This window comes from Protopterus annectens, chromosome 13.part0, assembly GCF_019279795.1.
Source record: "Protopterus annectens isolate FY-2018-M chromosome 13.part0, PAN1.0, whole genome shotgun sequence".
Lineage (NCBI taxonomy): Eukaryota > Metazoa > Chordata > Ceratodontiformes > Protopteridae > Protopterus > Protopterus annectens.
The window spans coordinates 253,970,250-253,993,941 of record NC_056747.1 but is presented as its reverse complement, the minus strand read 5'-3'; the positions used below and the strand labels follow the sequence as shown (position 1 = coordinate 253,993,941).

At 41.9% G+C, this 23,692-nt stretch overlaps 1 protein-coding gene across 1 annotated transcript in view; it reads right to left on the bottom strand.

The window, feature by feature from the left end:
- Positions 1–13,561, bottom strand: part of SBNO2 (strawberry notch homolog 2) — a 2,660,605-nt gene extending 2,647,044 nt beyond the window's left edge. The window contains exon 1 of the mRNA XM_044053813.1: positions 13,304–13,561. The gene's annotated coding sequence lies outside the window, so the exon portion shown is untranslated. The remainder of the gene's footprint in view (positions 1–13,303) is intronic.
- Between the last annotated feature and the right edge of the window lie 10,131 nt (positions 13,562–23,692).

Sequence of the window (23,692 nt, the reverse complement as noted above, 5' to 3'; positions counted from 1 at the left end):
TGCGTTTTACAAGAACTTCAGAATGAACTTGCTCCCCACTTAAGCACCATGTTCAATAATAGCCTCGCATCAGGCTTTGTGCCCACTGAATTGCGCACAGCAACAGTTATCCCACTCCACAAAGGGGGAGCCACCACTGATCCCGGGAACTATAGACCCATTAGCCTGACGAGCCTGGTCTGCAAAGCCATGGAACGTATCATGGAACTCATAAACAAAGACATTGGTAACTTCCAAACTCTGGATCCCACCCAGTTCGGGTTTGTGAAAGGCAGATCATGCCTCCTGAACCTGATCGACTTCTTTGAGGCAGTCACCAAAGCCGCAGATGAAGTGGTTCACACAGCCTATCTTGACCTCGCCAAGGCTTTCGACACCATCCCCCATTCTGGAATTATAGCTAAACTCAATAAACTAGACATAAATCCCTACATCACAAGATGGGTTGCCAACTAGCTCACTGACAGAACCCACACTGTAAAAGTTGCAGACTCCAAATCTGACCTCAAACCAGTGACAAGTGGAGTACCACAGGGTTCCATCCTGGGACCGCTCCTGTTTGGTATCTACTTCTCTGAAGTACAGGCTAATACAAAAGGCCTCTGGCTAACGAAGTTCGCAGATGACTGCAAACTAGGAGCCATAGTCAAGTCCCCAAATGATGTGAACATCCTACAGAAGGGCCTCTCTGAGACAGATGCCTGGTGTCAGAGCCATGGCCTCAAGCTCCATGCCAAAAAGTGCAGTATCATCCCCTTTGGTAAAAACTCTGTACCCATGAACTACCACATAGGCAGCAATCTACTTAACACCGAATGCGTGATGAGAGACCTTGGGACCCAGGTGGACTGTAGTCAGAAGTCCTTCTACGTGGCACACCATCATAAAAGGGTTCTCGTCCAGGAAAAAAAAAAAAAAAAAAGAGGTCATCGTTACCCTCTACTCATCACTCATTAGACCCATTACAGAGTAAAACACCCCTTTTGAAATGTACCTCACAAGACATCTGCAGCAGCTGGAAAGGCTACAGTAGTACCTCACAAAGAGGATTACTGGACTCAGACAAATGCCCTACACTGACGGCCTCAAAAAACTCCAGCTTTACTCCGGAGCGTATCGCCTACTCAGAGGTGATCTCTGCATAACATATAAAGCTGTCTCAAACCCAGAGCTGTTGGACATGCTACACCTAAAGAAATCCCAATCCCTCCGAGCTACATGCTCTAGGGACCTAAACCTTGTCACCACAATAAACAGGACATGCTGGAGGGATAGATTCCTATCCCAGAGACTTCCCATACTGTGGAATAGGCTACCCATCTATGTCAAGCAAAGTTCTTCATTAGCACTCTTAAAGAAAAATCTTGATGAGTGGATGGGAAATAGGAAATACACCCCGGGGATAACTTGTGTGTCTCTGCTAGTCAGTGGCACAGGAAAATAACTTTCTTGGGTGGCGTAAGCCAGGGAACCTTGTTGACTAGGCTTGCATAGGCCCTTGGGCCAGTAGCCTAGTACCTACCTATGAACAGATTTATTTTTCATTATTAAAGTCGAAATTGATGCGAATATTTTTTTTTGACATTTAAACAAAAGACATCCGATTTTTTGTCCTTTACATTAGGAAGTTCTGGATATGAAGTTAATTTTTTTTAGATACAAAAAAGTCCAAATAAAACGGCTAAGAGGCAACCACAGCACCGCAACAAATCCAAATATGCAAAATAAGTGATACTCCGGTTATGTAAAATACGTTCTGATTTTAATTCGCATGCATCAAGTAAGCGCTTTCACATAAAGCTTCGTCAGACCGTTAAGATTTCATGTTTCTGCAGATTGTGGTATATCTGGCTGTATGTCAGATATGTCAATCATTCTATGTCAGTAAAACCGATAGGGCCTTCCGGACCAGAACCAGAGAGCATCTCTATGCCATCAGGAGAGGCTATGCCACCAATTCCTTGGCCAAACACACCATGGCACAAGGACAGAAACACGTTTTCCATTTTATGGTTATAGATTACATTATACCATTCCCCTAATGAGAGAGGGTAATATACAAAATAACACAGAAAAGAAGGAAATTAATTGGATTATGAGAATGAGGGCAGACAAAGGTAGAGGTCTAAATGAGAGAGCCTCAATTAAACCTGTCTTAAGAGCCAGACGTTTGGTTATCAGATAGCCACACTGTTCAGGAAGGCTATGTTACGATTTCCACCTACATATTAATTGGTATATACACTGGTCAGAAATCTGATTTAAAAGTAGTATTAGACAGGAAAATGCACATATTTAAATCTCCTGGTTTCCAACTTTAAAATGAATGCTTTATTAATATATAGCAATGGACAAACTATGTATTATTGCACATTTGTACGTTCTCATACCACATATTTACCAACTTGAGTGTAAGGCTTTGTAAATCTATAGCAATGACGAATTAGCGTATTTTTGTATATTTACTTGTCTTTACATCATATTCATTTCAAGGCAACACCATAAAAGTCAGACAGGAATATGCATATATCCTGGTTTTTATGAATTCTAACTTGAAGGGTCCAATAATAAAGTGCACACTATTGTATAGTTGTATGTCGCCACATTACCTTACATTATATATTTTGCATTTAGATATCGCCTAACATATAGAATATTATAAATAAAATGTTGTTTTCACAATATAAAGTCTTTAATGTTAGGATGTTGCACCTAGGAAGTACATAGTAGGTTATATGTATATTTCATAAAGATATATTTTATATAATTTCTATAGGTGTTCAGTGCACATGTATAATAGTCAGTAAAGTACACAGACATTTTTGTACTAGATTTTAAGCATTATATGTAACTTGACCATGTAAATTTTAAACTAGTAGGACAGTTAACTCGTACTGTAGAAATAAGATTAGTAGGAGCAGTTCCTAGAGTTCTTGTGTCTCTAATTTCATTTGAAAGAATGGTAGTTTTAGTACTGTATTTAATCAGAGTGTCTATCTTTAAATGTTTAATTGGTTAATAGGTTTTAACATGTGACAATTATATAAAGAAGTGATTTTTAAGTGTTTGAAATCGCTTTATGTGAAAGCGCTTACTTGATGCATGCAAATTAAAATCAGAACGTATTTTACATAACTGAGTATCACTTATTTTGCATACTTTCTTATACTGGATTTGTTGCGGTGCTGTGGTTGCCTCAGCCATTTTATTTGGACTTTTTTGTATTACAGTACTCATGAGCCAAGAGGTATTTACTCTGCTGGGAGCTTTTATATATTTTGACATTAATTTTTTTAGATGTTAAATTAACATGGGATACCATTATAGGTTGTTTTCACAGTAATACATTTAGGAAAAATACCTTTTCCAATAGGTATCTACACTGGTCAAGCAACCATCCAGATTACATGAAATGGAATATTCCTAGGGAACAACATAAGAGAGCGCCCTGCATGATTAGTAATGATACATTCAAAAAGGAAGTGGAACAAATTACAAATTTATTTTTGGAAAGAGGTTATCCAACAGCATTATTAGACAAGACGATTGATGAAATTTATATTAAAAGGAACACTACTTTCCCACCAATTTTAGAGGAAGGTTTTGGGGCTAAGGTAAAAGAAAAAGATCAAAATGTTTCCAGGGATCTACCATGTTGTTTAGAGATGTCTGTTTACACCCCCAGTATTAAAAATAGTATTACACATAATTGGATAATTATTAGTAGTCATAGAGATGTTGGGCAAGCACTGGGTAAATATACCATTATTTGTCAACACCAAGGTTCACAGTACAAAACAACTTTTAGAAAAAGGAGATACTAAAATTTCCACCACCACCAGTAGTAAGAACAAATGAATCTATAAATGTAATGGATGTTCTAGCTTTAGATACATACACGAGGGTTCCTTTGTAATGTTGCCTCACCTAAATTATACCATCAATTTTAGGTTTAGGTACGGGTGTGGGTCTACTAGGGTGGTTTACCTCGCATTGTGTTCAGCCCGATTCTTTTTATGGTGGTATGACCACCCGTGTACGTGACAGGATACAAGAACACTTAAGGGCAATAAAAGGAAGGGATGAAAACAATGCCCTACATAAAAACATTCTAGAGAGTGTGTACCAACTTTAAAACGTTGCTGTTTACGGTTTTAAGTCAGTATGGACAAAAGAGGGGGAAATTTTAAGAATCATGTAGTAAGTAAAGAAATGAGTTGGCAGATTAGACTTTGTGCAGATGTTTTCCAGGTCTGAATGAACACATAAATATTAAGTGTTTTTTTTTTTTTTTTTTTTTTAGAAAGTAGGAAGATAAATGGTTAAAAACTCTGTTAATTATGTTCAACTGACTTGAGTAGTACACCGATTTCGCATTTTAGGTTAAATAGAGTGTTGTACTGTGTTTTTATCATTCTGATGAAGAGTTTTATGAAAGCGGAGATTAAAACTTTTTACGCTAACTGAGTCGTCTTCTGTGGTATACAGTGAATTTTGGTGATTAATACTTAAAAAGTTGTACGAGAATAGAGAGAAAAAAAAAAAAAAGGAAAAACTTAAAGGAGACAGCTGGAGAAAAAAGTGTCTGCAGGAAGAGACGTGGCAGGCAGTAAGAGTAACTCATTTGCCTGGGAGATCTGGGAAAAGATGGAAAATATGACTGGGGGTATCTCCAAATGTTATCACATTACATTAATGATGAGGGGAGGGATAGCTGGGACTGGACAGAATTAAAAACACAGGGGGAATGAGTAGATATGTCAAAGGAAATTACAGAAAATTGAAGTATAAACTTCTGAAAATTCACCTTTGCTTATATTGAACATAATACGTACTTACTTACTGGTTTTGATTTTCTAACTGTGCCGAGTCAAAGGGCATCACTGTGGTCCAGTCCACTTACTTGCTCAAAGCAGAAAGGAAAGCATACATGCAAAAGTTAAGAAGTGAGCAGTGGGAAGAGGAATAACTAAGGGGTGGGAGAAAGAACCAAGAACAATGAAAAAGGAGGATAATAAATGAGATGAAGGTTCCAGTAAAACAAAAATTTACAAAAGGAAAAATATAGTGGAAGAACAGAATGGAGAGATGGGGGGAAAATGGAAGTTATACTACAAAAACAGAGAAAGACAATGACACTAGACAATGCAACCCACAACTTCCCATATTCTTGGCGAATTGAAATGTGGATCAATTTATTTTAAATTTTGCATTTGTTAACCAGTTAGGCGACATGATTCAAACACCCTTTTTATTCATAACCTTAAATAACGAGGCAAGACAAAATAGACACAGATGAGCATCCACGTACAAATGTTTTAGTCATACGCACAGCAAAAGATTTAAAAAGATACATCTCACCCAGTAAGTTGAATAGCATAGTTTTTTTTTTCTTCCTTTTAAAACCTAAATTAGGTTTGGCAGCTAACAAAAATTTCTTCTGAATTAAAAATCAGTTAAATATGGTTTGGGAAAATAACCAAAGTCAGAATTTAGGTTGGAGCAAATAAAATTATATCAGAATTATCTTTAGGAAATTTATATAAAAATAGAAAATCAGCAGCTTATGTGAATGAAGTAGGGGGCCAAAATGCCAAAATTTAACCACTGTAAGGAGATGAAGCAAAGCAAAAGATTGATCATTCACTATTTAATTGCCTGTTAAAATATTCAGCTTAGATACACTCACAACCTATTACTGCTAGAATTTTCAAACATTACTATCTCCTTAATTCAGACAATACCAAATGTTTGTGAAAATTAAATTTAGACAAACACTGAAAAGTCAAGAAACCTATGTGCTGCACTCTTAACTATAATGAATAAACTTGGGACACATTTCTTACTAAAGACTTCACCCTTTGTTAAAACAAAAACATCCAAAAGCTTAAGATATACTGCAAATAAACTCAAAAACTAATTATGCATAGCAACATTCTACATAGCTCTAACTGTAAACAACTCAACCTCCAGAGGACATATCATGGCTCTACAAATATACCTGAAACAATATTCCTAACACCGATTGTTCCTAGACTACTCAAACCTATTCACCTCACTAACAATCTATATGGAAGTTTCCCAACTATGATTTAGAAAACAAAAACACTTAAAAGGTTTGGAAAGAGATGATGATAGAGGGACACATGGATAGATCCAATAATTTGGACTGTTATACATTATTCTACGGACGGTAGTGATACAAGGAATCTTATTTTTAAGAACTGTTTTTTTTTGCGTGATGAAACAGACTTCAAAGATAAGTTTGAACAACTACTAACATACATTTATATGAATAAACCCAATATAAAGAACATTTTGGAGAAGGATAACGAAGTACAGTAGGGGAGACCAGAAAACTAAAAAGTGTGGTAGTTTTAAGCACTGCAGTTACATGGAGGACTACTACAAAGAACTTATGGGATAAAATTAGGAACAGGCATAAAGTAGGCAGACAACTACTATCGCAGTCCCAAAGTGGTCTAACCTTGTGAAATGCATCTCATGCACTGCTTTTTATGTCGGTAAGATAAATAATGATTTGAATAAATGGGTATATCAGCAACTTTATTGTAGTAGTAGTAAAAATAACAGTTGAAGTGCCCTGCCAATGTCTCAGAATGTGAACACTTCATGAAATTTAATGTTCTGTGCTTGAATAGATTTAAGTGGATCAGTTCAATGGTGATTGGAAAAATGTATTGTTGCAGGAGTTGAAGTGACAACCAAGGTTAAATGCCACCTCTCCACTGTTTTTTTAATGAAGCTGCATCACCAACAGATTCATATCACTAATTAAGATACAGAGCTTCAAAACGTTATTATAATGTTGCTATCCCTTTAAAATTTCTGACAGTCTATTACAAGGTTACGTAGTTTTTTTTTTGTTTTTGTATTCTGAATATGTCCATCATTAGAAGGAACGAAAGCGCTTAATTTTAATCAATCAGTTTTATTAAAAAACAACTGTAATTTTTATATACTCGTTTTAGATCCTTAGTCCTTGGCAGCATTTAGATCGTTTCGTGGTTTGATTTTTGTACTTCATATTCTTGAGTGGTCACTGGCAGTTTTTTGTGGCTATTAAAAACATTTTAAGGTACTTAGCTTTACATGCTGATTTTGTCAAAAACAAAAATATTTCAAGTACCACCAGAGTTAAGAAATCATATGAGCATATTTGTACATCTATATACACGTACATCTCGATCTAAATCTATCGATTCATCCATCCTGGCTCCCTACTGAAATGTCAAGGCTCATAAGCACTGGAATTGAGGGTGAGCAAAAACACAGAACAAATGTTGAACATCTCTTATCATTTGTAGGGGGTCAAGCTCTTCTGCACTCCCTGGACAGACACACACATACAGACAGACACAGACACACGCCTCTGATACTTAGTTTTCTCAAAGGTATGGCAGTATTTCAGGAAACAGCAATCTTGGATTTAGTGCATGTGCAAGTCTGTATTTTCAGTCAGTCTCACATTTCTGGGACTTGGACCAACAAGTCAGTCTTGCTATTTTGGGACTCACACCAATGAGTTTCAGAATTTCAAAGTGTTATCAGACACACACAAAAAAAAATCCTTACGCAAATTAATAGAAAACAAAAAAATAAATATAAGTGGTGCTTCTACAACATAACACCTTAAGTACAACACAAAAGAAACATACTCAAGAGCTGAAAATTAAATTCTATACCAACAGCTAAAACACATTAAAAAGTTAAAGAAAAGTACTACAATACTCAAATGCAATGGAATCATACAATAAAAACACACAAGTGTTTACATTAAAAAAAAAAAAAAGTTCCAAAACCAACCCACCACATGACATAGCTAGTATAGTACTTCCCCAAATATATTCCATATGTGTGTGTGTGTGTGTGGGGGGGGGGGGGGGGGGGGGCGGGCAGAGATACACACACACATACATATATATGAGAGAGAGAGAGAGAGAGAGATTTTATATATATATATATATATATATATATATATATATATATATATATATATATATGTATCTATATCTATAGACACACACCTATACAGGTTCACTATGAAATCTCGAAATACTGAAATCCCGAATTTCAGTATTTCGGAATATCTATCATCATCATCATCATCCCCCTTTTTCCCCATTTACATGGGGTCGGGGTATCGTATTAACTGTCGCCAACTCTCTCGATTCAGTACCACTCTCCTGCCTTCAACACTCATGCCTGACTGTCGCAGATCTTCTTTCACACAATCCATCCACCTCTTTGCTGGACGCCCTTGCTTCCTCTTACCTTCTTCCCGTCTGTCCCAAATCTCCCTCACCAGATTGTCTTCTGCTTTTCTACACATGTGCCCATACCATCGTAATCTGTTTTCTTTGATCTTTTCTGCAATTGGAGCTACTTTAGCTTCTGCTCTTATGTCCTCATTTCTTCGCCTGTCCCGCAGTGTGCATCCTACCACCTTTCTCAGGCACTTCATTTCCATCACCTCTAGCTTCTTCAACTGTTCTGCCTTTACTGCCCAGGTTTCTCTGCCCAGGTTTCTGTACCATACAGTAGTACTGGTCGCACCACTGTCTTGTACACCTTACTTTTCAGCTTCTTTGGCATTCTTCTGTCATATACTACACCTGATACTCTATGCCAGTTGGCTGCAGCCCCTCTGATTCTAGCTTTGACCTCTTCATTCAGACTACCCTTCTCCTCAACCACCCCTCCCATATACTTGAAGCTGTTTACCTGTTCCACTATCTTCCCATCTATCTCTATTCTCAGCTTCTTCTGATTTCCCCAATCTGCTGCCATTACCACTGTCGTATCTGTGCTTAGTTTCATCCCATGTGCCTTCAGATTTGCATTCCATTCTCCTATCCTTTGCTGAAGTTCTAGGTCAGAGTCTGCCTGTACTGCCACATCGTCTGCATACAGCAGCTTTGTTGGTCTGACCCCTCCAACCTGTTTGCTGATGTAGTCCATTACCAGTATGAACAGCAGTGGGCTCACAGCTGAACCCTGGTGTACACCCACTCCCCACTGGGAACCCCTCAGTGAGGCCAAACACTGTTCGTACTTGAGTCACTGGGTCCTTGTACATAGCCTGTACTAATTCACCAATGTTTCTGGGACTTCAAACCACCGCAGTACTGCCCAGATCAGAAATTCATCACTAATTACACTCATTAAATACTCTACTTGCTTACAGCTTAAAAGCACTATCCAATCAACACTTTAAAAAGTCATATCACATGATGTAATAAGTCTAGGACTCCCAACAATAAAAATAGTATAAATCAGTGTTTTAGCCATTTTCTTTCCAAATACATGACAAATCCCTCCCTATTATTAAGATTAGGGTAAAAACATGCATTTAGCTTCACTTGCCAGCAGTATTCTAGCCATCCTAATTCTTCTTCTACATTGATGGTAGGGAGAATGACCAGGGAGCTCAAAAGAAAAATCTATGAGCATAAGTATGCTATTTCCAGTAGGGATGATAAAAATGCCATGTGTAAACATTACAAAGAAAATAAATGCAAAGTGAATTTTAAATGTCTAGTGCTAGAGGCATTGAAGTTTTAATAACACCATCAATGTGGCTGCTTTATATCAGAATTTCTCTTCAAGTTACTATAATCACATTTCTCATCACTGTAATGCATTGCTTTCTGCATGGCTTACACTGCTACTCAGAATTAGTTACAGTCAAGATCTCTCAAACCATGAAGAAGTCAATGAGCATCTCCCCACAAACTAGAAAAGTACTTTGGGGCTCCCCATACAAAAATGCACATGCAGAGCTCCCACATCACATAATTACACTTGAGGTAAGAAATCGCTGACATTTAGCTTAGTATAAATCCACATAAAGCTTGATGGCACAAACAAAATGCCACATAACATTTCCACATTTGATTAAGCCCTCCTTGAATAAAGTTCATGTCGCCCCGAAAGGCTGTCCTTGCCATATGAAAGACACTGGTCTACACAGACCCTTAAACAAATGTTTTTTTTTTTTTTTTTTTTAACTGTACCACATGTAATTAACAAAAAATGTAACGAAAGTCCAATACTGACTTCAGAAAATAACTCACCATGACAACCAAAAGGGAAAGGAGAGCAAAATTATATGTTATTTTCTAAGCAACTTCAGGCAGCATTCTGCAGGACCCTCTTTAGTGTGACATGTGGTGCCCACAAGTGACTCTCTACAGCATGAAGTACAGTAAGCTGGAAAGCTGGTGCCCACAAGTGACTCTCTACAGCATGAAGTACAGTAAGCTGGAAAGCTTCTTAAATGCACTGTTTTGTAAACTAATGGACAAAACAAAACAAGTGTTTACAAAGAAACATCCACAACTTTGCTAGGTACCAGACAACTAAAGACAATTTACACTGCCAGCTCCTGAAAATATGAGGAGGCTGCCTGTGCCTGGTTTATAACCCTGTGGGTGCCAATGCAAAACACAAGGTGCCCATGTTACACATGACCAGGTTTAGGCATCATTACTACAACTACAGCATTATTCCACTTTGCACTTACCGATGGGATAAGTTTTCAAAATAGATAATCAACTATTACAAAAGCTACCATCTATCTTGCAGAAAACATATTCCAGTTCAGTACACTCCAGTTAAATATAACTGCTTTTATGCATAAGCTTTTAATACACATTAATGCGTTTCTCTTTTCAAAAGCATTGAAATGCCAATTCCAGTAAAGAGAACAAATGAAAGAAAGCAAGAGAAATCCTCATAACATAGCAATAGACACTTAAGCACTTTTAGGAATGCTAACACTTTCAGGACTGTTGAGAAGAAGTAGCCTGCATTTCCATAATAGCAGATCTGATTCAATGTTGATCTTGTCAATGTATGTACTACCAAAATGTTTTATTACATCTCACAAATCTCTTTAAAAAATGGAAGAGTTGACTACTAGCTTCACCTAAAATAGCCTTTTTTTATCTAGAAGATATACACTAAACAAATCACGTAGCAAGCCCCTATAAAGTTACAGTGCAACAAACAGCTCTTATACAACAATTTCATTTTACTCACTATAAAAAAAAAATAATGTTTTATCATTTCTATATAACTCACATTCTTGCAACATGCCTCATAATCAAGGAGCAAAATCTCAGTAACTTTCTAAAATACACTAAACAAATTACTTAACTTTATTGAAAAGAATAAAAATATCAATCTTGTCAATGACTATATGTCTAATTAGACACTGCTACCAAACACAAAAACACAAACAGTTAAAATACATGCTTAAACATTTTACGAAGATGTGCCAACACTGCAGAAGGATGTGACAAGACATCAAAACAAGAAATATAAATTGTGTCAGTAATTCAGAAGGTTAAGCAGTGACTTGGACTCAAATAATGACTGGGGTTTGCCTCTGCATTAGGCAGGCTCCATATTCAGAATGCTGCCATCCTGAGATGCATTCCTTCCAAAGAAGCATGACAGATATTATGTGCTTGTACTAATATCTGTGTTAAAAACCCAGGTTACTAGTTAAATCAAAAATAGAAGCAACTTCACAGTAACATGCACCAAAGATCATGTTCATCCCACACTGCCCGACCACAATACTGTCAAAGGACAGAAGAAAGGAGCATTCCACTGTGCAAAGGCAGGGCGCACACACTATACTATGACCAAATGGAGTTGAAGTAATGATCTCCATCATCCAGGTGCCAGCAGGTGCTCTGGGACTCAGCAACTCCATATCACAGTTGAACAAGGGCCTCAAAAGCACACAAGACCATCCCCTACTGCAGTCCTTAAAAAATGCAAAATGCGGTGGCAAAAAGGGAATGGAGGCTCTGGAGGTTCTCCAACTAGTCCCAAGCACAGGTGTACGCATGCAAGTCACCCAGCAGGAACGCTGCATTGTACGAGACAGCCTTACAGGGAAAGCAAGGGTATATAAACAAATAAATATACAATCACACTAAAAAAAAAAAAAAAAAAAAAAGGGATTTGTAAAGCTAAGTATAAGCCAGGACTTCTGTACCTTTTCAAGACATGAACGCTGATCCCAAGTGCTAAAGACAACACCAACAAAAGCTTACACTTAAAAGGTCTGTCATACTGCATCCCCTAAACACTCAGATGCATGCATGCCTGACGGACAGCTCCAACCTTCTGCAATGGTCCAAAAACAATATCTAAATAATCCTCTCCAAAACCTCAGTTAAGGACAAATGGGGACCTGTAGATAGAAAGGCATTTTTGCATTATGGTGCACCGATAAGGGCACTACTTTTCAAATACAGAGCTCCTCACCCTCCCAAAAAGATCAGTTCTTAAGATGAACCATTCATTCATGTCACACAAAGTTTGGAACAAGTCGGAACAGTTTGGGTGGGTAAACCACTCGATAATACAAAGTCAAGCTCGATTTCATGCAGCAGTATTCAGTTGCTCTAACACACAAATAAAGTTGCCAATTAAAGTGACAAAATGAGATGCTTATATTACATCTTCCATAATTATAAGCGTATAGTCACTAAAATACCGACTGTCAAATTTCACACACTTAAAGGACTCGGGGGTGGACATGCCAGGAGCCACTTATTACGTACCGTATTACATTATAGAATCTGAAAGTGTACAAAAGTTTTGCTACAAGTTACAACTTCCTCCTTGGGAGAAGATCGTAATGTTAAGTGCAACACAAGGAGAACTCAAGTCTAATATATTCCTTACTAGCCCACATACCTGCAACCTCCCATTCTAATAAAGATTTGGTGAGAACATTCCAAACATCTGCTATATTAAATAACAGTTCAATGACGCTTTTCACTGGAACCTACTACACTTGACAGATCCAATCAATCATACCACCCGTCCGTAGCATATAACCTTATTGTACTAATCCGAATTCTCCCGATCTACTTGCGGCAGCACACTGAACAGCTGGACACAACACAGACCACACAGTTAAAATTTAAATCGACTTTATTTACTAAAGGATTACATAAACACGGCAGTATAACTTCTCGCCTCACGATGATCGCGGGGGGGGGGGGGGGTGAAGTCTCAGAAAGTAACAACAAACTTGCATCCCGACTATTAAACTAACTTTTTAAACACTCCAACCACTACCTCGCTCCCAACATCTTACAAGCAAATAGCATACATGTTAATTGTGTTTTGGAAGTCTTTTGAGATCTCAAGAAGTTTTCCAAGAGTCTGATAAAGTAAAATATTCCAATCTAATTAGTTTTAAAACTTAAAAGACTATCGAAAACACAAGGCCAAGAAAAGAAACAAAACTTACCTAGGACTCTTGTGGAGGGTGTGGGCCTGGGGGGGCCTCGGTTCCGCCCTTACGGTACCGGTAAACCGTTGGGGCTGCGCTCTTTTGATAGTCCCTCCTTCACCGTCTTCTATACAGAAGGGACGGAGCACTACAATTTTCCCCACAGCTCCTTCTACGTTGTCTTAGCCCCCCCGTAAATTCACTTTATTCTCTAACACATACTTCCTGGTTTTCACTCGCCTACGACACAACGTAAAACGTCGCTGAAATACTTTACTGTGGGGAAGTGTATCTCTTTGGTACCTTTTTTTTTTCCAATCAACAGACTAGTTAGAGCACGCGCAGTAGCGTTTTCTCAGATAAATTAAAGGACAGTCAGTCACCCGTCTAATTAGAAAAAGTATAACGTTGGTGGTTGAAATGAGTGTCAGCAATATCTAATAACTTGTAGATTACACTTGTTTTGTTTATAATAAATGTAGTCGTTTGAGGCAGCTTTCCAGTTTGAAATTTGAAAGTTTGAAGAACTGCAGAAAAAGAAGAAAACGCAATTCAGTCTAATTTTCTCTGGGCTCTCCAGCAATAACCCCTCAACTGTCCTAGATTTTCAGAGACGTCCCTGATTTTTATTCAAATTTTAGCCCTGTCCCTCTTAATCCCTCTTAAAATTGGTGACTTTTGGGGAAGATGTAGTGAATTATACTTAATAAATAATGGCAATTATTAGAGTTATAGACTTATTTTACTTCAGAAACTGTTTAGTAGTTCACATTCTCTTGTTCTGTCAATGTCCCAAGTGAATAGAAATAGAAGATGTTAAATTGTCAATCTCTCCTTCAGTCTTGCTGGATGGGTTCGGAGCCAATCCTCGGCTCAGACTCGGCCTATACTAAAGCTCGAAAGCTATTTCTACCAGCTCGAGGCTACCCTATATCCCACAATGCTAGGCGCTAACTACCCAGATCTCGTTTGCCGCTTCAGCTACGAGGTGCGTTTCTTACCGGCTCTGCAGGTTGGATTTAATTATTCTTAAATTTCTCTACTTTAGTCAGTTTTTCAGATAGTTTTTGTTAGTACCCATCCCATTAGCTTTCCTTCTTAGCTTAACTTCCTTCTGGTCCCCTTTAATCCCTTAATACCTAACCCCTTGTTTGGTTAAAAGGTTAGGCCTTTGGGCCCATTCCCCTTTTCTTTAACTCGTCAGGTAAAATTGTTTGTGTGACTGACTTAGATTGTGTTAAGGGGTGTCTGTGTGTGTGTGTGTGTATTTTTGTTGTTAGCCTTTATTAGGATGTCTAAAGACACCAGAGTCTCAGGCTTCAAGAAGTGTGACTCGTGCTGTCAGAAAATGTCACTTCTTGTGTTTATTGCCTGGGCCCTCTGCACCTGCAGGACTCTTGTTCTGTCTGTCATGCGTTCAGTCCAAGAGTCCTGCAGGAACGCAGAAATAAGTTAATTTTGAGAGGCTTATTAAAGCCTGAAGGTTCCCTGGCCAAGTCATCATCGGGGAAGCCTTCAAAGCCTTCCAGGCCTTCGGCTCCGTGTTCAGAGCCTTCGACTGAGGGTGCTCTGACTGCTTCTACATCGGCTCCGGCTGGAGCCGATGTTTCTAAGACACAGTCTTCTTCATCAGCTCCGGCTGGAGTCGACGTTTCTCAAACACAGTCTTCTACATTGGCTAGAGCCGATGTTTCTAAGACTCAGTCGGCGCCGACAGTTGTGTCGGTGCCATCTGCCATCCGTAAACAGTCCAGGTCTCCATCCTTGGAATCTGTTCATTCGGCTCCGAGGTCTCCCTTACTCTCGGAGCGGAGCCATCGATCCCATTCCTCTAGGTCTTCCAGGCTCTTGGACCATGACCCCGAGAGGGTAGTTAGTAGACTTCTTAAGTCTCAGGCACTAGCCCAGATGCTTCATAGCCCTTCTCAACAGACAGTGGCTACTCCCACTCCATCTTCGATTCCTCCTCCGACTCTTCCCTTGAGTTCGTAGCTGGAGCTTGTGGGAGCCGTGGCCGTCGACACGTCGGAGCCGATACCTCACCTTTCGGCTCCGTCGTCGGCTCCAGTCTCTTCCATGGTCCCATCTTTGGAGGGATCCGGGTGCATGGACTTCCTCGTCGGCTCCGAAGGGGTGAGTGGCAGCGGACCCTTGTCCAACCTCGTTCTCCCTCTCGGAGCTTCGGCGCTGGTGAGTTCGGCCCCGACATCGGCTTCGGAGCCGTCCCTCTTGGTGCCGGGAGGGGTCCTTATCTCTTCAGAGTGGGGACCTTCTAACCTGCCTGATAGGGGCGCCTTTGAAGTCATGAGGAGCGTGCTAGCCCCTGTGCCTGTTCCACGGTCGGCTCCCTCAGCTCCTCCCTCTGTAGTGCCTGCTGCGGTCTCTACCCACCCTCTCATTCCTGACTGTAGAGATCCAACGCCTCAGGTTTCCTCATTGGGAATATTCTCCTCTTCCGAGGTTTCCCCTGATCCATCAGGGGAACCCCCTCGGAAGAGGAAATGTAAGAGGAAGCATGTGGACTCCTGTGAGTCCATTACATCGGATACCGACTTGGATGAGTCAGAAGGGTCCCCACGGTCCCCTTCTGAGGATGTCTCCTTTTCAGACATCCTTGAGATCCATAAGCAGAGGGGGAACTGGTCTACCCTTAATCCTTCCGAGGATGAGTCGGTTTACGTAGAGGCGTTTGGCTCTCGCCCTTCCACCTCCTGGGTGTCTTCGCCCTTTGACCCCCTCATGGAAGTGGTGGTGCAGAAGGCATGGATGGCCCCTGATATGATGGAACCTACCCCACGGAGGCCTTCAAAATTCATAACAGCCCCTTCGGACAAACAGTTTTTAGCCAAGGGTGTCCCAGTTGATGCCATGGTGGTGGCTGCAGCCACTAAGAAGGAACTGGCTGATCCTTCAGTACCTGTCCATCCTCCTAACAAGGAGTCTAGGACTATGGATAGGTACGGCAAGCGGATGTTTTCTTTAGCGACCTTTGTCATGCGGTCGCTGAATTACCTGTGCCACTTCACCTGCCTTCAAAGAGACATGCTCAAAGAAGTGGGTGAGGCCCTACAGGATCCAACAGCTGCGGGGTCTCAAGACAAAATCAACTCCCAGCTGGCAACCCTGAATTCCACTGTCAACTCCTCCAAGTGGCTTATTTCTTACGCGGCCGATGGGGCGAGTAGGGCTGCAGGCACAGGCGTGGCCTTACGGCGTCACACCTGGATGCGGCTTTGTAACTTTCCAGACCCCTTCAAGGCATCCTTCACTAACTCCCCCTTTGACGGTTCAGCTTTGTTTGGACCTCAGGTGAAGGATACTTTGACCCGATGTGAGCAAAAAGGCAAGACTCTCTCTGCCGTGGGAGTCCGTTTTTCCACCCCATCTAGACCATACCCTAAGGGTCAGAAGGGTGGGAAAATGTGGTTCCGTAAATCACAAGAGGTCGTGCCTGATGCAGGAGGTCGGTTCTCCTCTAGAGGCGGGGGGGGCAATAACAGACGCCGCCCTAGAGGCAGAGGAGGTCCGCAAAATCAGGGTAGCAGAGAGCCTCTCTCTCTGACAAACCCTTCCAGCATCCCTGAGAAGCTGCCCGACTGTCCGCCTTTGGAGGCAGTCCGGGAAAGGTTATCACTGTACCCAGAAGCCTGGCTTTCACTCACCCAAGACAAATGGGTACGGTTGATTATATCCGAGGGTTACAAAATTCCCTTTATCCACACCCCAACTCAGCCAAAAGGGTCCCTTCCAGACGTTCCACCCAGTCTAAGGGAACAAGCAGTACTAGAAATATCAAAACTGCTAACAAAAAGAGCCATCCAGCCAGTCCCAGCAGACCAACAAGGATCCAGAATCTACTCCAAGTTCTTTTTGGTACCAAAAAAGACAGGGGACTGGAGACCAATATTGGATCTCAGCAGACTAAACAAGTCTGTAAGAAGAACAAAGTTCCGGATGGTCACGCTACAGTCCATTCTAACCTTTCTGGGTCAGGGCGACTGGATGTGCTCAGTAGACCTTCAGGATGCATACTACCACATCAAGATGCACAGGCGCTCCAGGAGGTTTCTCCGCTTCCGGCTGGGAGCCAGTCACTACCAGTTCAGGGCCCTGCCCTTTGGTCTCACTACAGCCCCCCGAGTGTTCACCAAATGCATGGCAGTGGTTACGGCTCATCTGAGGCATCAAGGATTCCAGGTGTTTCCATATCTAGATGACTGGCTCCTCACTGCCACCACCAGGCGTCAGCTTCTCCTCTCCAGAGATTACACCATTCATACTTGCAAAGGGCTAGGTATCTCCATAAATTTCAAAAAGTCTGCCTTGTCGCCTTGTCAGTCTATTACTTTCATAGGCGCCACCTTGGACACAGTCCGGCTCTCTGCAAAACTAACCAAGCAAAGAGTTCTAGATATTCGCAGGCATGTTCATATCCTCCTTCAGAACAACAGAATCCAGGCCAGGTTTTTCTGAAGGTATTAGGTCTCATGGCGGCAGCCATTACACTACTTCCCCTAGCTCGCTTTCATATGCGGATCCTTCAGTGGATGCTTTTTTCCCAGTGGTCCTTTCAACAGCTTCCAATGTCACACAACATCTTAATAACCCTGTCTTGCAAGAAACACCTTTCTTGGTGGATGGTCTCCCCTCAAATCCTTCAGGGCAGACCACTTGTTCCTTCTCCCCCGGTCGCCACGGTGACAACGGATGCCTCCCTGGTCAGGTGGGGGGGCATTTTCAGGGTAGAACGGTCCATAGCACATGGCAACCTTTCGAGTGCCACCTGCACATAAATGTCTTGGAGATGAGAGCAGTACTTTTAGCGTTGCAAGCCCTTCAGGACTCTCTTCCCATGGGGACTATTGCTGTTCAGACGGACAATATGTCCGTAGTGTGGTACATCAACAAGCAGGGCGGAACCAAGTCCTATCCCTTATGTCGAGAGGCACTCAGACTTTGGCAGTGGGTGATCTCCTCTCAGCGGTTTCTGATAGCAATACACATCCTCAGGAAGTCCAACATCATAGCGGACAGGTTGAGCAGAGCCATTCTCATGCCACACGAGTGGTCTCTCAAGCAAGCAGTAGTGGAAGAAATTTTTCAGAAATGGGGTCGACCTTGCTGCAATCTTTTGGCAACACCTCAAAACAGCAAGTGCCACGACTTTTTCACTCTCTTCCCTCTTCCCGGCCACCCCCCCAGAGAAGCTCTAGTCCACGATTGGCCCCAGGGACTTCTGTATGCCTTTCCCCCCTTTCCATTAATCACTCAGTTGATTCAGAAAGCTAGCGCCTTGAGAGCCACAATGATCCTCATTGCTCCTTACTGGCCTCGACAGATATGGTTCCCGTTCCTGCATTGTTACCTCTTGGGGCAGCCCTGGCATCTGGACCCAGTGCCAGATCTCTTGACCCATCAGTCGGGACAGCTGCACCACTCCCTCCAATCTCTCAACCTCACAGCTTGGTTGCTCCAATTCCAACCCTAGCCAGGCTTCCCCTTATTTCCCATTCTGTGCGTGACATCCTTATAGCTTCCCTTAAGTCATCTACCAGAAGGATTTATGCCAGCAAGTGGAAGCGTTTTTCCTTCTGGGCAGGAGCTAGAAATATGGATCCTTTTACTGCCCCTATCCAATCAGTCCTAGACTTCCTAGTCGAACTGTTTCACTCAAGGTCTTCTTCCTCCACCATCAGAGTACAGTTAGCGGCTATTTCGAACTTTCATGTAGGCTTTTCGGACTCCAGTATCATGTCCCATAAGCTTTGTAAAACCTTTCTTAAAGGTATCTTTTTGCTTAAGCCCCCAATCAGAGACCCCCCACCACATTGGGACTTGAATTTGGTTCTAACTTCCTTGATTCTTCCCCCCTTTGAACCTGCGGCTTCCTGCTCCTTGAAGTTGCTCTCTTGGACGACTCTTTTTCTAGTCACCATAACATCTGCAAGAAGAGTATCAGAGCTTCATGCCCTTTGCATTCGTCCACCTTATCTAGTTTTTCATAAAGACAGAGTGTCTCTCAGGGCTAACCCGTCCTTTTTACCCAAGGTTTCTTCTGAGGCAAACCTAAACCAGATTATCGATCTCCCAGTTTTCTTCCCCAACTACTCCAACAGAGCGGAACAAAAGCTGCATTTTCTGGACGTTCATCATCAGCTCCGTTACTATCTGGATAGAACCAAGCAAGCTAGGAAATCTGAGCAACTCTTCCTATCTTATGCAGCAGGGAAGAAAGGCCTTCCAGTTTCCAAAGTAACCCTTTCTAGATGGCTGGCCTCTGTGATTACTTTCATCTATGACCTCAGACGCCAAAAGCTACCGTCAAGGCCCAGGGCTCACTCAACTAGAGCATTAGCCACGTCAATAGCTTTTCAGGCTAGATTACCAATAGATTCCATTTGTACGCCAGCCACATGGGCCTCTCCTCATACCTTTATCTCTCATTACAAATTAGACATGGCCTCCCGAAGCCGGGCTAATTTTGGTTCCACCGTTCTCAAGAGTCTGTTCCGATGAGCCACCCAGGGTGAAGGTGCTAGGGACGCGGTCCCATCCAGCAAGAATGAAGGCAAGATTGACAACTTAACATTGAGAAGTTATGTACACACCATAACGTTCCATGTTAGTTGTCTTCTTCTCGCCTTCTTTCTTGCGTCCCACCCCCCATCCCCCAAGCCTGGACAGACCTAAGGATCCTTGGGGATCTTCTTTCTGCCTCAGTATTAGCCCCCTTGGCTATCTTTTACTGGTAAGCTATATGTCTAGGTGACTTACTAGTGAGGTTTCCTCTTCTCCTTATTTTGGAGATCAGAACTGCTATGATTTCAGCTATCAAACGAGATCTGGGTAGTTAGCGCCTAGCATTGTGGGATATAGGGTAGCCTCGAGCCGGTAGAAATAGCTCTCGAGCTTTAGTATAGGCCGAGTCGGAGCCGAGGATCGGCTCCGAACCCATCCAGCAAGAAAAAAGGCGAGAAGAAGACAACTAACATGGAACGTTATGGTAGGTACATAACTTCTCATTATGTACTTACCATAACGTTCCATGTGAGTTGTTTATCTTGCCTTTATTCTCACTGATGGGTTGGAGCCGATCCTCGGCTCTGACACGGCTGATAGCAAGCTCAAGGTTTGCCAGTAGCTCGAGACCAGCCCCTTATCCCACCATGCACTGCTAGAATTACCTCAGATCTTGTTTGCTGCGAATAATAGTCTATACATACATATATATATATATATATATATATATATATATATATATATATATACACACACACACATATATACAACCTATACATACTCTCTTATATATATCTACGAAGAAGAGTACCCAAAGGGAAAGAGAAATATTGAATAACCAGGATGGCACTAGCCTCTAAGTCAACAGTCAGCCAGGAGGGGGAAGGAGGGATGGACGTGAGAATAAAGGCGAGATAAACAACTCACATGGAACGTTATGGTAAGTACATAACTTCTATATGTGAAGTTGTTAATCTCACAGATTATTCTCACTGATGGGTAGCATCCCTAGCACCCTCAACCCTGGGTGGCTCATGGGAGTATGTTCTTCAGTACTGTAGAACCAAAGGAAGACCTGTCCCTAGAAGCCTTATCTACTTTGTAATGTGAGATAAAGGTATGAGGGTTAGACCAAGTGGCTGCAGCGCAATTATCGTCAAGGGGCAATTTAGCTTGAAAAGCAGAAGAGGTAGAGACAGCTCTGGTAGAATGAGCTTTTGGTTTGTCCGTTAAAGGCATGTTCACATTTTCATAAACAACGATATACAATCGGATAACCATTTAGATAAGGTTGTTTTAGCCACTGGATTGCATTTTCTTGCTTCTGAGAAGGCTACAAAAAGTTGATCTGATTTCCTAATATCCTTAGTTCTGTCAAGATAAAATCTGAGCTGTCTGTGAACATCAAGTTTGTGCAGCATATATTCTAAGTTGTTAGAGTGGTTGGGGAAGAACACTTATAGTTCAATGACTTGATTGATGTTTGACTCAGAAAAGACTTTAGGTAAAAAAGAGGAGTTCGTTCTGAGAGATACTCTATCAGCATGGAAGATCATGTAGGGTGGTCTGATGGATAATGCTTGAAGTTCTGACACTCTGTGGGCAGATGTAATGGCCACAAGAAAAATTGTTTTCCATGATAAGAATTTTAAATCACAAGAAAAAGCTGGTTCAAAGGGAGGAAGAATAAAGTTGAGACAGCATAAGGTTTAAATTCCAGGGAGAAAAGGGAATTTTGATCGGAGGTCTCATATGAAGAACGCCTTTAAGCAAGGTTTTAGACAATTTATGGCTCATAATATTTGAGCCAGCAAGACCAAGGTGAAAATTTGAGATAGCAGCCAACTGAACTCGAACTGTGGCAGCTGCTGCCCCTTCCTTAAAAATTTTGTCAAAAATTCTAAGATCGAAGACAGTGGAGCTCGAAAAGGGTCAATGTTCTGTGCGTTGGCCCAAATTTACAACCTTTTCCATTTGCTGCCATATAATTTCCTGGCAGATGGCTTGTGAGAGGACAAGAGAATCTGTCTTGCATCTTCTGAAATTGAATGAAGCCTGGCAATTAGGGGAAGTGGATTAGCCAAGCAGTCAGTTTCAGGGACTGTAGAGAAGGATGAAGGTCCCCTGACGGATGCGTCAGAAAGTCCGGAAATGGGTCCAGGGTCCATGGTTCCCCCAACAGATGATGGTGAAGAAACAGAAACCAAATCTGTCGAGGCCAGTAGGGGGCTATGAGTATAACCTTCCTTCCCAGCGATTTTGCTTTCTGTAGAAATCTGGGAATTAATGGGAAGGGTGGAAATGCATAAAGGAGACCTGGGGGCCAATCGTGTAAAAGTGCATCTTTCGGGGGATGACCGGGAGGTGGTATCAGGGCAAAGTAGCTTCTGCATTTTGAATTGATGTGGCTGGCAAAAAGGTCGCAGCAAGACTGGCCCCATTTGCAGAAAATCAACTCAGCAACTTGTTGATTGAGAGACCACTCGTGAGGGAGTAATATTGCCCTGCTTAGCTTGTCCGCTATGATGTTGGATTTCCCCGGAATGTGCATTGCTAACAGAAAATGCTGGGATGACACAGCCTATTGCCAAACCCTGAGGGCTTCTCGACAAAGGGGGTAAGACTTGGTTCCACCCTGCTTGGTCACATATCAGACTACTGACATGTTGTCGGTCTGAATTGCAATAGTCCCTACAGGGAGAGAGTAGCGTCAGAAGTACCGCTCTCAGCTCAAGAACATTGATGTGCAGATGTGATTCTTGATCTGTCCATGTGCCTTGGGTAGTCTTTCCCTGAAAATGCCCCCCCACCATATCATGGAAGCGTCCGTGGTCACAGTGGCTACTGGGGGGGGGGACAAAGGGTCTCCCTACTGTAACATGAAGAGATGTCAACCACCACCGAAGGTCTCTCCTGCAAGAATCCATGATAAGAATCATGTGGTGCATTGGTAGTTTTTTGGTAAGACCACTGAGTGAAAAGAAGCCATTGAAGGATTCGCATATGCATCCTTGCGAGTGGTATAGCTAGGATTGCTGCCGCCATCAAATCTAATACTTTCAATACCTCCGCTGCTGTAGCTTTGTTCTTTGACACCAGTGAGCTGATGATTTGGTGAAGAAGAGAGACTCCTTCGATAGGGAGACGTAGAGTGGTGGTTGAGGTATCTAACTCTGCTCCTATAAAAACGGTATGCTGAGATGGCGATAAGGCAGACTTTTCGAAGTTGATCGTAATGCCTAATTGATGGCAGAGTGTCAGAGTATATTGTGTTGCCCGAGTCAATTGATGCCTGGTGGTAGCGGTGAGGAGCCAGTCGTCTAAGTATGGAAACACCTGGAATCCTAGACACCTCAGGTGAGCCGTGACCACTGCCATGCATTTGGTGAACACTCTGGGGGCTGAAGTGAGACCAAAGGGCAGGGCTCAAAATTGGTAATGACTGGCTCCCAGCCAGAAGTGCAGATGATCTCTGGAGCATCTGTCTATCTTTATGTGATAGTACGCGTCCTTGAGATCTGTGGAGCACATCCAATTACCTTTCCCTAAAATGGGAATAATGGACTGAACTGTAACCATTCGGAACTTCTCTTTCTTTACAAACTTGTTGAGTCTGTTGAGGTCCAAGATAGGTCTCCAGTCCCCTGTTTTCTTTGGTACCAAAAAGAATCTTGCATAAGTTCCAAATCCAACTTGGTCTGCTGGGACTGGTTGGATGACTCTTTTTTTCTAGCAATCTGTGGACCTCTATAATTGCTTGTTCCCTGAGATTGTGTGGAACATCTGGGATTTTTTTGATAGGAATGGGAGGGGTAAAGAACGGTATGAAATATCCTCCGGAAATTATGCTTTGCACCCAAGTATCCGATGTTATGTTTATCCAGGCTT